The following is an 11,902-nucleotide window of genomic DNA, read 5'->3' as shown; positions in this document are numbered from 1 at the left end:
ATACATCAATAAACACTATTTTATATAATATCTGTAAACTGGATAGAATCATTATTATACATCAATAAACACTATTTTATATAATATCTGTAAACTGGATAGAATCATTATTATACATCAATAAACACTATTTTATATAATATCTGTAAACTGGATAGAATCATTATTATACATCAATAAACACTATTTTATATAATATCTGTAAACTGGATAGAATCATTATTATACATCAATAAACACTATTTTATTATTAAAGGGGCTCTAACCTGTCTTGGCACCAAAAGCAACAACAATGGAAAGCGGCCCATCCCACAATGCTGAGCGGCGCGACGAAACCCCCCTATTCGCCTGCGCGGCGCGGCGCAGTATGGGATAGTGGAGGTCCGGGTGGACGGGCGCGGCGCAGTATGGGATAGTGGAGGTCCGGGTGGACGGGCGCGGCGCAGTATGGGATAGTGGAGGTCCGGGTGGACGGGCGCGGCGCAGTATGGGATGGCGGAGGTCCGGGTGGACGGGCGCGGGGCAGTGTGGGATTGCGGAGGTCCGGGTGGTCGGGCGCGGGGCAGTGTGGGATAGCGGAGGTCCGGGTGGTCGGGCGCGGGGCAGTGTGGGATAGCGGAGGACCGGGCCGTCGAGGAGGGGAAGAGGCTGAGGGAGTTGTCCGCCTCACTCACACTCACTCACTCAGGGAGCCCGGTGGAGGGTCTGTGAGGCCGCTGGAGGTGAGACACGAGGGGCGAGAGTGACTAATTTAATATTTCCTGTTTAAAAGGAGCCGCCGCTTTAATGGAGATTGTTGTAAAAAGCTGCACAAAGCAGCGTGGGGGAGGGGCAGAGACATCCCCCTGTGTAAATCTATACATTTATATACCCCCCTGTGTAAATCTATACATTTATATACCCCCTGTGTAAATCTATACATTTATATACCCCCCTGTGTAAATCTATACATTTATATATCCCCCTGTGTAAATCTATACATTTATATATCCCCCTGTGTAAATCTATACATTTATATACCCCCTCTGTAAATCTATACATTTATATACCCCCTGTGTAAATCTATACATTTATATACCCCCTGTGTAAATCTATACATTTATATACCCCCTCTGTAAATCTATACATTTATATACCCCCTCTGTAAATCTATACATTTATATACCCCCCTCTGTAAATCTATACATTTATATATCCCCCTGTGTAAATCTATACATTTATATATCCCTCTGTGTAAATCTATACATTTATATATCCCTCTGTGTAAATCTATACATTTATATATCCCCCTGTGTAAATCTATACATTTATATATCCCCCTGTGTAAATCTATACATTTATATATCCCTCTGTGTAAATCTATACATTTATATATCCCCCTGTGTAAATCTATACATTTATATATCCCCCTGTGTAAATCTATACATTTATATATCCCCCTGTGTAAATCTATACATTTATATATCCCCCTGTGTAAATCTATACATTTATATATCCCCCTGTGTAAATCTATACATTTATATATCCCCCTGTGTAAATCTATACATTTATATATCCCCCTGTGTAAATCTATACATTTATATATCCCCCTGTGTAAATCTATACATTTATATATCCCCCTGTGTAAATCTATACATTTATATATCCCCCTGTGTAAATCTATACATTTATATACCCCCAGTGTAAATCTATACATTTATATATCCCCCTGTGTAAATCTATACATTTATATACCCCCCAGTGTAAATCTATACATTTATATACCCCCTGTGTAAATCTATACATTTATATACCCCCCAGTGTAAATCTATACATTTATATATCCCCCTGTGTAAATCTATACATTTATATACCCCCCAGTGTAAATCTATACATTTATATATCCCCCTGTGTAAATCTATACATTTATATACCCCCCAGTGTAAATCTATACATTTATATACCCCCCTGTGTAAATCTATACATTTATATACCCCCAGTGTAAATCTATACATTTATATACCCCCCTGTGTAAATCTATACATTTATATACCCCCCAGTGTAAATCTATACATTTATATACCCCCTGTGTAAATCTATACATTTATATACCCCCCAGTGTAAATCTATACATTTATATATCCCCCCAGTGTAAATCTATACATTTATATACCCCCCTGTGTAAATCTATACATTTATATACCCCCCTGTGTAAATCTATACATTTATATACCCCCTGTGTAAATCTATACATTTATATACCCCCTGTGTAAATCTATACATTTATATACCCCCCTGTGTAAATCTATACATTTATATATCCCCCTGTGTAAATCTATACATTTATATACCCCCCTGTGTAAATCTATACATCTATATATCCCCCTGTGTAAAGTTATACATTTATATACCCCCTGTGTAAATCTATACATTTATATACCCCCCTGTGTAAATCTATACATTTATATACCCCCTGTGTAAATCTATACATTTATATACCCCCCTGTGTAAATCTATACATTTATATACCCCCTGTGTAAATCTATACATTTATATACCCCCCTGTGTAAATCTATACATTTATATACCCCCCTGTGTAAACTATACATTTATATACCCCCCTGTGTAAATCTATACATTTATATACCCCCTGTGTAAATCTATACATTTATATACCCCCCTGTGTAAATCTATACATTTATATACCCCCCTGTGTAAACTATACATTTATATACCCCCCTGTGTAAATCTATACATTTATATATCCCCCTGTGTAAATCTATACATTTATATACCCCCTGTGTAAATCTATACATTTATATACCCCCCTGTGTAAATCTATACATTTATATACCCCCCTGTGTAAATCTATACATTTATATATCCCCCTGTGTAAATCTATACATTTATATACCCCTGTGTAAATCTATACATTTATATACCCCCCTGTGTAAATCTATACATTTATATACCCCCCTGTGTAAATCTATACATTTATATACCCCCCTGTGTAAATCTATACATTTATATACCCCCTGTGTAAATCTATACATTTATATACCCCCCTGTGTAAATCTATACATTTATATACCCCCCTGTGTAAATCTATACATTTATATACCCCCTGTGTAAACTATACATTTATATACCCCCCTGTGTAAATCTATACATTTATATATCCCCCTGTGTAAATCTATACATTTATATACCCCCTGTGTAAATCTATACATTTATATACCCCCCTGTGTAAATCTATACATTTATATACCCCCCTGTGTATATCTATACATTTATATACCCCCCTGTGTAAATCTATACATTTATATATCCCTCTGTGTAAATCTATACATTTATATACCCCCCTGTGTATATCTATACATTTATATATCCCTCTGTGTATATCTATACATTTATATATCATCCTGTGTAAATCTATACATTTATATATCCCTCTGTGTAAATCTATACATTTATATATCCCTCTGTGTATATCTATACATTTATATATCCCCCTGTGTAAATCTATACATTTATATACCCCCTGTGTATATCTATACATTTATATATCCCCCTGTGTATATCTATACATTTATATATCCCCCTGTGTATATCTATGCATTTATATATCCCCCTGTGTATATCTATACATTTATATATCCCCCTGTGTATATCTATACATTTATATATCCCTCTGTGTATATCTATACATTTATATATCCCCCTGTGTATATCTATACATTTATATATCCCCCTGTGTATATCTATACATTTATATATCCCCCTGTGTATATCTATACATTTATATATCCCCCTGTGTATATCTATACATTTATATATCCCCCTGTGTATATCTATACATTTATATATCCCCCTGTGTATATCTATACATTTATATATCCCCCTGTGTATATCTATACATTTATATATCCCCCTGTGTATATCCATACATTTATATATCCCCCTGTGTATATCTATACATTTATATATCCCCCTGTGTATATCTATACATTTATATATCCCCCTGTGTATATCTATACATTTATATATCCCCCTGTGTATATCTATACATTTATATATCCCTCTGTGTATATCTATACATTTATATATCCCCCTGTGTATATCTATACATTTATATACCCCCCTGTGTATATCTATACATTTATATATCCTTCTGTGTATATCTATACATTTATATGTCCCCCTGTGTATATCTATACATTTATATGTCCCCCTGTGTATATCTATACATTTATATATCCCTCTGTGTATATCTATACATTTATATATCCCCCTGTGTATATCTATACATTTATATATCCCCCTGTGTATATCTATACATTTATATATCCCTCTGTGTATATCTATACATTTATATATCCCCCTGTGTATATCTATACATTTATATATCCCCCTGTGTATATCTATACATTTATATATCCCTCTGTGTATATCTATACATTTATATATCCCTCTGTGTATATCTATACATTTATATATCCCCCTGTGTATATCTATACATTTATATATCCCCCTGTGTATATCTATACATTTATATATCCCCCTGTGTATATCTATACATTTATATATCCCTCTGTGTATATCTATACATTTATATATCCCCCTGTGTATATCTATACATTTATACATCCCTCTGTGTATATCTATACATTTATATATCCCGCCCTCTGCCTTTGCCCCCCCCCACCCCTCTCCGTTTGTCCCCTCGCAATTGGCCGCCCCCTCCCGCTCCATCTCTTCTTCTCCAGGCAACCGTTGCACCTTCTCTGCTCCACCGGGGGATTATTTTGATTCAATGTGTGGTTTTTATAAAAGTGCTGCAGGGCTGATTGTAAACTCAACTTTGTAAATGTGAGGTGCAGAAGGATCGCAAAAATGGACAGAACCAGCATTGGGATTTTTAACGTGGGATTTTCTGAATGCGGGAGTGATTGGAATCATGTCTTTTATTTTGGTGATTGTTTGATTCACCTGATTCTCCACACGACACGCACCCCTAAATACTGTGTGTAATCCACACACACACCTAAATAATGTGTGTAATCCATACACACACACACCTAAATAATGTGTATAATCCACACACACACCTAAATAATGTGTATAATCCCCACACACACCTAAATAATGTGTGTAATCCACACTCACACCTAAATAATGTGTGTAATCCACACTCACACACCTAAATAATGTGTGTAATCCACACACACACCTAAATAATGTGTGTAATCCACACACACACCTAAATAATGTGTGTAATCCACACACACACCTAAATAATGTGTGTAATCCACACACACACCTAAATAATGTGTGTAATCCACACACACACCTAAATAATGTGTGTAATCCACACACACACCTAAATAATGTGTGTAATCCACACACACACACCTAAATAATGTGTGTAATCCACACACACCGAAATAATGTGTATAATACACACTCACACACCTAAATAATGTGTGTAATCCACACTCACACCTAAATAATGTGTATAATACACACTCACCTAAATAATGTGTGTAATCCACACTCACACCTAAATAATGTGTATAATACACACTCACACCTAAATAATGTGTATAATACACACTCACACCTAAATAATGTGTATAATACACACTCACACCTAAATAATGTGTATAATACACACTCACCTAAATAATGTGTGTAATCCACACACACACACCTAAATAATGTGTGTAATCCACACACACACCTAAATAATGTGTTTAATCCACACATGCATTAATCTTTATAAAATAAAATCTGCATACTGCAAAAATTAATTTGTCCAAAATTGTTGATCTGTGTGAGTTTAAAAGTTGTCCAAGTCTGTTTGGAGTTTATCTTTTCTGAACATTCGATCCTCTTTATCCCCCTTTCCTCCTCGACTCTCACACTCTCGCGCACACACCCGCACACTAAGATAGTGGACGGGTTTTAAAGCATTGTGAATTTTAAAACCAGCCTCATCGGGCAGTGAGTGTCGGAGAAATTCTTGGAGTGTTTGTGCGACAGACAGGCCAGTTAGCTTTGTAATCTGGAGTTGGAGTTTGGTGAATGGTTTGATTAAATAACGCTGCTATTTTCCTTCACAGAGACGTTGGGAAGTTCTGCAAAAAGACATCAGGTTGGTGGCTGTTTTTGTCTTTTAAATAAAATGCCTCGCAGAGAAAGTTGGCAAACTTTATTTTCCCGAATGTCAAAGTTGCGAAAAGCTTTGATTGGATTTGACTTTTTTGACCAAACAGGACTGCGAAATTCCTTAAAGAGTTTTAAATTCACGGCTCCGATTATCGCAAGGGTCTGCTTTTGGGGGAAAAGTAGTTTGCAGAAAGCATTTTGATTGATGGCTTTTTTGTAAATGGAAAGGTCTGTCTGGGAAAAATGATTTCAAGCGTTTTGTTTTCACAAAGGGAAGTGGGCTGGCTAAAACTGGCAGAGATTTGCTCTGAAATTCTTCCTGTTGTTGAGCAATGTTGAAATTGTCTGTTTTTGAATGTGATTTGGAAACTGTCGTGGAATTTCACACAGCACAAGAAACAGGAGCAGAGGAGGCCATTCTGCCCTTCGAGCCTGCCCCACCATTCAATACCATCATGGCTGATCTATGCTGGCCTCAGTTCCTTTTCTGGGCCACTTCCCCACAGCCCTCTATCCCCCAATCTATCAAATATTTACCTAGCTCCACTTTAAACACTTCTAATGATCCAGCCTCCAGCAGCCTCTGGGGCAGAGGATTCCAGAGACTCACCACCCTCTGGGAGAAGAGATTTCTACACACCTCAGTTTGAAGTGACCGGCCCTTTATCTTGTAGCTTTGTCCCCTTGTTCCAGACTCTCCCACTGGTGAAAACATCTCACCATCTACCCTGTCAACACCCCCTCAGGATTTGATATGTTTGAATAAGGTCACCCCTCACTCTTCTAAACCCCGAGGAATACAGAGCCAGACTATTCAGTCTCTCCGGAGGGGACAACCCTCTCATCCCAGGAATTAGCCTGGTGAATCTCCTTTGGACTGCCTCCAATGTCACTCTATCCTTCTTTAGGTAAGGGGACTAAAACTGTGCGCAGTATTCCAGGAGAGGCCTCACCAACACCCTGTATAATTCCCACAAAACCTCCCTATTTTTAAACTCCAGCCCCTTTGCAATAAAGGATAAAATACCGTTTGCCGTCTCAACTTGTTGGAGCTGCCTGCGCGCATTTTGTGATTCATGCACTAGAACGCCCAGATCCCTCTACTTCTGTATTATATCAAAGGTGCTTCAATATATTTCGGTAAGGGACAAAGAACTTCCTTTCGTTCCCACCCCAGCATAAAAATTAATCGCTTTTTGGAAAGGCATTGGAGATTGTCTTAAGATCCCGCGGGCCTGTGACAGAAGACATCACAAAGCCAGCATTTATTACCCATCCCTAATTCCCCTTGAGAAGGTGGTGGGTGACCCGCCATCTTGAACCCGCTGCTGTCCCGTGTGGTGTAGGTACACCCACAGTGCTGTTAGGGAGGGATTTCCAGGATTGTTATTGGACATCAGTCAGTCCCGTGTGGTGTAGGTACACCCACAGTGCTGTTAGGGAGGGAGTTCCAGGATTGTTATTGGACATCAGTCAGTCCCCGTGTGGTGTAGGTACACCCACAGTGCTGTTAGGGAGGGAGTTCCAGGATTTTGACCCCAGCGACAGTGAAGGAACGGCCGATATATTTCCAAGTCAGGATGGTGTGTGTGGGGCTCGGAGGGGGAGCTTGCAGGTGGGGGTGTTCCCCATGTGTCTGCTGCCCTTGTCCTTCTAGGTGGTAGAGGTGGTGGGTTTGGAAGGTGCTGTCGAAGGAGCCTTGGTGAGTCGCTGCAGTGCATCTTGTAGATGGTACACACGGCTGCCTCTGTGCGTCGGTGGTGGAGGGAGTGAATGTTGAAGGTGGGGGTTAGCGTGTGGATCGAGCGGGGCTGCTTTGTCCTGGATGGTGTCGAGTTTCTCGAGTGTTGTTGGGAGCTGCACTCATCCAGGCAAGTGGAGAGTATTCCATCCCACTCCTGACTTGTGTCCTTGTAGATGTCAGGCTGAATGGGCCTCCTCCTGTTCCTGTGTAACAGGCTCGAGGGGCTGAATGGCCTCCTCCTGTTCCTATGTAACAGACTCAAGGGGCTGAATGGCCTCCTCCTGTTCCTGTGTAACAGGCTCGAGGGGCTGAATGGCCTCCTCCTGTTCCTATGTAACAGACTCAAGGGGCTGAATGGCCTCTTCTTGTTCCTGTGTAACAGACACGAGAGGCTGAATGGCCTCCTCCTGTTCCTGTGTAACAGGCTTGAGGGGCTGAATGGCCTCCTCCTGTTCCTGTGTAACAGGCTCGAGGGGCTGAATGGCCTCCTCCTGTTCCTGTGTAACAGGCTTGAGGGGCTGAATGGCCTCCTCCTGTTCCTGTGTAACAGGCTCGAGGGGCTGAATGGCCTCCTCCTGTTCCTGTGTAACATGGAACTAGAGAATCATAGAAATGATGCAGCATAGACAGGCCATTCAGCCCATCTTTTCTATGCTGACCCAAAGAGACCCAGGTTCTCTTTCTAATCCCACCTTCCTGCACCCGACCCGTAGCCCATTGCACAAGATGTGGAGTTGCCGACGTTGGATTAGGATATAAAGTCTCACAACACCAGCTTAAAGTCCCTCACCTGATGAAGGAGCAGTGCTCTGAAAGCTCGTGCTACCAGATAAACCTGTTGGACTTTAACCTGGCGTTGTGAGGCTCCTTACTGTGCATTCCACCAATCCATCAATATCAGGGATGAAGTCTTGCATTAAGCATTCAGGGAGTAGGGCTAGACTAAAAAGCAAGACCTCTCGGGTTGCAATCTCTGGAGAATAGCGCAGATGACTGTGTGGCTTAAGAATTGGTGCAGGAGAGAGGGTTTTAGACTCCTGAATCACTGGGAACATTTCTGGGGAAGGTGGGACCTGTACAAGTGGGACAGTCTACATCTGAACCAGAGCGGGACTAACATCACTGCGGGACATTTTGGGAGTGCTATTGAGAGGAGTTTAAACTAATTTGGCAGGGGGAGGGGACACAGACTGTTCGCAGAATAAGGGCACAGAATCATATCGTGAAACAAACAAGTCAGAGGGAGTACAGCTGTATTAGGATTCAAGGCCCAGCTGGAAGGCCTCTACTTTAACGCCAGGAGTATTGCAGGTAAAATGGATGAGTTGAGGGCAATGATTGACAGGTGGAATTGTGATGTAGTCACCATAACAGAGATGTGGTTGAAGGAAGGACACGATCGGCAACTCAACATTCGGGGATATAGAATCTTGAGGTGAGACAGAGGAGGGGGTAAAAGGGGAGGAGGCATTGCATTGTTAGTTGAGGAGTCAGTTACCACAGTAAGGAGAGATAATATCTTGGAGGGGACATCGATTGAAGCTTTGTGTTTAGAGCTTTGGAATAAAAAAAGGGGCAGCCACGTTGTTAGGTGATTATTATGGGATGGGATCCATGGAGATTTAGCTAATTGGATTCAGAATTGGCTGGATGGTAGGAAGCAGAGGGTGATGATCGATGGCTGTTTCTCAGGCTGGAGGCCTGTGACTTGTGGTGTGCCTCGGGTTGGTGCTGGGATTCTTGTTATTTATATAAATGATTTGGATGTGAAAGTACAAGGCATGGTTAGTAAGTTTGTGGATGATACTAAATTAGGAGATATCATCGATAGTGAAGAAGGTTATCAAAAATTACAGGGTGGTGTTGATCAGTTAGGGAAGGGGGCCAAGGATTGGCCAATGGATTTCAGTGCAGATCAGTGTGAGGTGTTGCATTGTGGAAAGTCAAACCAGGGTAGGATTTACACAGTGAATGGTCAGGCCCTGGGGAGCGTTGAGGAACAGGGGGAACCTAGGAGTACCAGTACATCGTTCATTGAAAGCAGCGTCACAGGTAGACAGGGTGATGAAGAAGGCGTTTCGCACACTGGCCTTCATCAGTCAGGATATTGAGTACAGGAGTTGGGACATTGAGTACAGGAGTTGGGACATTGAGTACAGGAGTTGGGACATTGAGTACAGGAGTTGGGACATTGAGTACAGGAGTTGGGAAATTGAGTACAGGAGTTGGGACATTGAGTACAGGAGTTGGGACATTGAGTACAGGAGTTGGGACATTGAGTACAGGAGTTGGGACATTGAGTACAGGAGTTGGGACATTGAGTACAGGAGTTGGGACATTGAGTACAGGAGTTGGGACATTGAGTACAGGAGTTGGGACATTGAGTACAGGAGTTGGGACATTGAGTACAGGAGTTGGGACATTGAGTACAGGAGTTGGGACATTGAGTACAGGAGTTGGGACATTGAGTACAGGAGTTGGGACATTGTGTACAGGAGTTGGGACATTGAGTACAGGAGTTGGGACATTGAGTACAGGAGTTGGGACATTGAGTACAGGAGTTGGGACATTGAGTACAGGAGTTGGGACATTGTGTACAGCTGTATAAGTCATTGGTGAGGCTGCACTTGGAGTATTGTGTAGTTTTGGCCACCCTTTTATAAGAAAGACATTGATAAACTGGAAAGAGTGTGAAGATTTAGCAGGATGCTGCCAGGACCAGTGGGTCTGGGTTACAGGGGGCGGTTGGCCTGGCGAAGACTTTATTCCTTGGAACGTAGGAGAATCAGGGGTGACAGAGATAGATAGGGTCTTAATTGATAAGGAGTTCAGGGGTTATGGGGTAAAGGCAGTAGAATGGGGATGAGAAAAATACCAGCCATGATTGAATGGTGGAGCAGACTCGATGGGCCGAGTGGCCTCATTCTGCTCCTGTGTCTAATGGACATAATTGAGGTGTATAAAATCATGAGGGGCAGAGATAGGCTAAACGCGCATAGTCTGTTCCCCAGGGAGGGGAATTGAAAACTAGATGGCACAGGTTTAAGGTGAGAGGGGGAAAGGGACCTGAGGACAACTTCTTCACGCAGAGGGTGGTGCGGAGATGGAACGAGCTACCAGAGAAAGGCATGTACAACATTTAAAAAACATTTGGATAAGTACGTGGCTGGGGAAGGATTCGAGGGATATGGGCCAAACGCAGGAAATCGGGACGAGCTGGGAGGGCAGCATGGAGTGGTTGGGCTGAAGGGCCTGTTTCCGTGCTGTATTGCCCTATGATTCTATAGACCCCCAGATAGTCAGCGGGAATTGTGAAACAAATATATGCTCAATTCACGAAGCTGAGTAAAACCAATAACAAGAGGGTAATTCCAACTTTCCCAACATTCACTGGATAGACATCGTGTTCAGGGCTTGGATGGAGTGGGTTACTTGAAATGTGTACAGGAGAACTTTTAAAATCAATATGTGGAGGGTTCAACAAGGGAAGGAGCTGTGCTGGACCTGAGTCTGGGGAATGAAGCCAGACGGGTGGTTGAGATGGTGGTGGGGGAGCATTTTAGTGATAGCGATCACAACACGGTACAATTTAAGCTTGATATGGACAAGGAAATAGACAAGTTGCAGAAAAATGTTTGGAAATGGGAGAGAACGGATTTTAGTGAAATAAGACAGGATTTGGACAAGGATTCTGGGAACAGCTGTGAGCAGGAAAATCTACAGAACAGCAGTGGGGGCATTCAAAAAGGAAATGGGGACGGTGGAAGCCCAGCATGTTCCCCCCGGGTGATAGGAAGGAGTAACAATCCCCAGGGAACCACGGATGACCAGAGATATTCAGGATACAGTGAGAAGAAAAAGAAAGGCCTCTAACAAGTTCAAGGGGAGCAAATCAGCGGAGACATTGGTGAGGTAGAGAACATGCAGGGTGGAGCTTAAGAAAGCAATTAGGAAAGCAAAGAGGGATATGGGAAATCTCTAGCTGGTAAAAGTAGGGATAATCCCAAGATA

General features: G+C 41.7%; 1 protein-coding gene across 1 annotated transcript in view; it reads left to right on the top strand.

The window, feature by feature from the left end:
- The first annotated feature begins 577 nt into the window (after window positions 1-577).
- LOC144491018 (uncharacterized) overlaps window positions 578-11,902 on the top strand; it is a 12,752-nt gene continuing 1,427 nt past the window's right edge. Inside the window, exons 1-2 of the mRNA XM_078208698.1 lie at window positions 578-722; window positions 6,102-6,133. The gene's annotated coding sequence lies outside the window, so the exon portion shown is untranslated. The remainder of the gene's footprint in view (window positions 723-6,101; window positions 6,134-11,902) is intronic.

The sequence above is a fragment of the Mustelus asterias genome, unplaced genomic scaffold (genome assembly GCF_964213995.1).
Source record: "Mustelus asterias unplaced genomic scaffold, sMusAst1.hap1.1 HAP1_SCAFFOLD_4232, whole genome shotgun sequence".
Lineage (NCBI taxonomy): Eukaryota > Metazoa > Chordata > Chondrichthyes > Carcharhiniformes > Triakidae > Mustelus > Mustelus asterias.
Note: the sequence above shows the minus strand (reverse complement) of the source record. Positions and strands in the feature narration are given on the sequence as shown.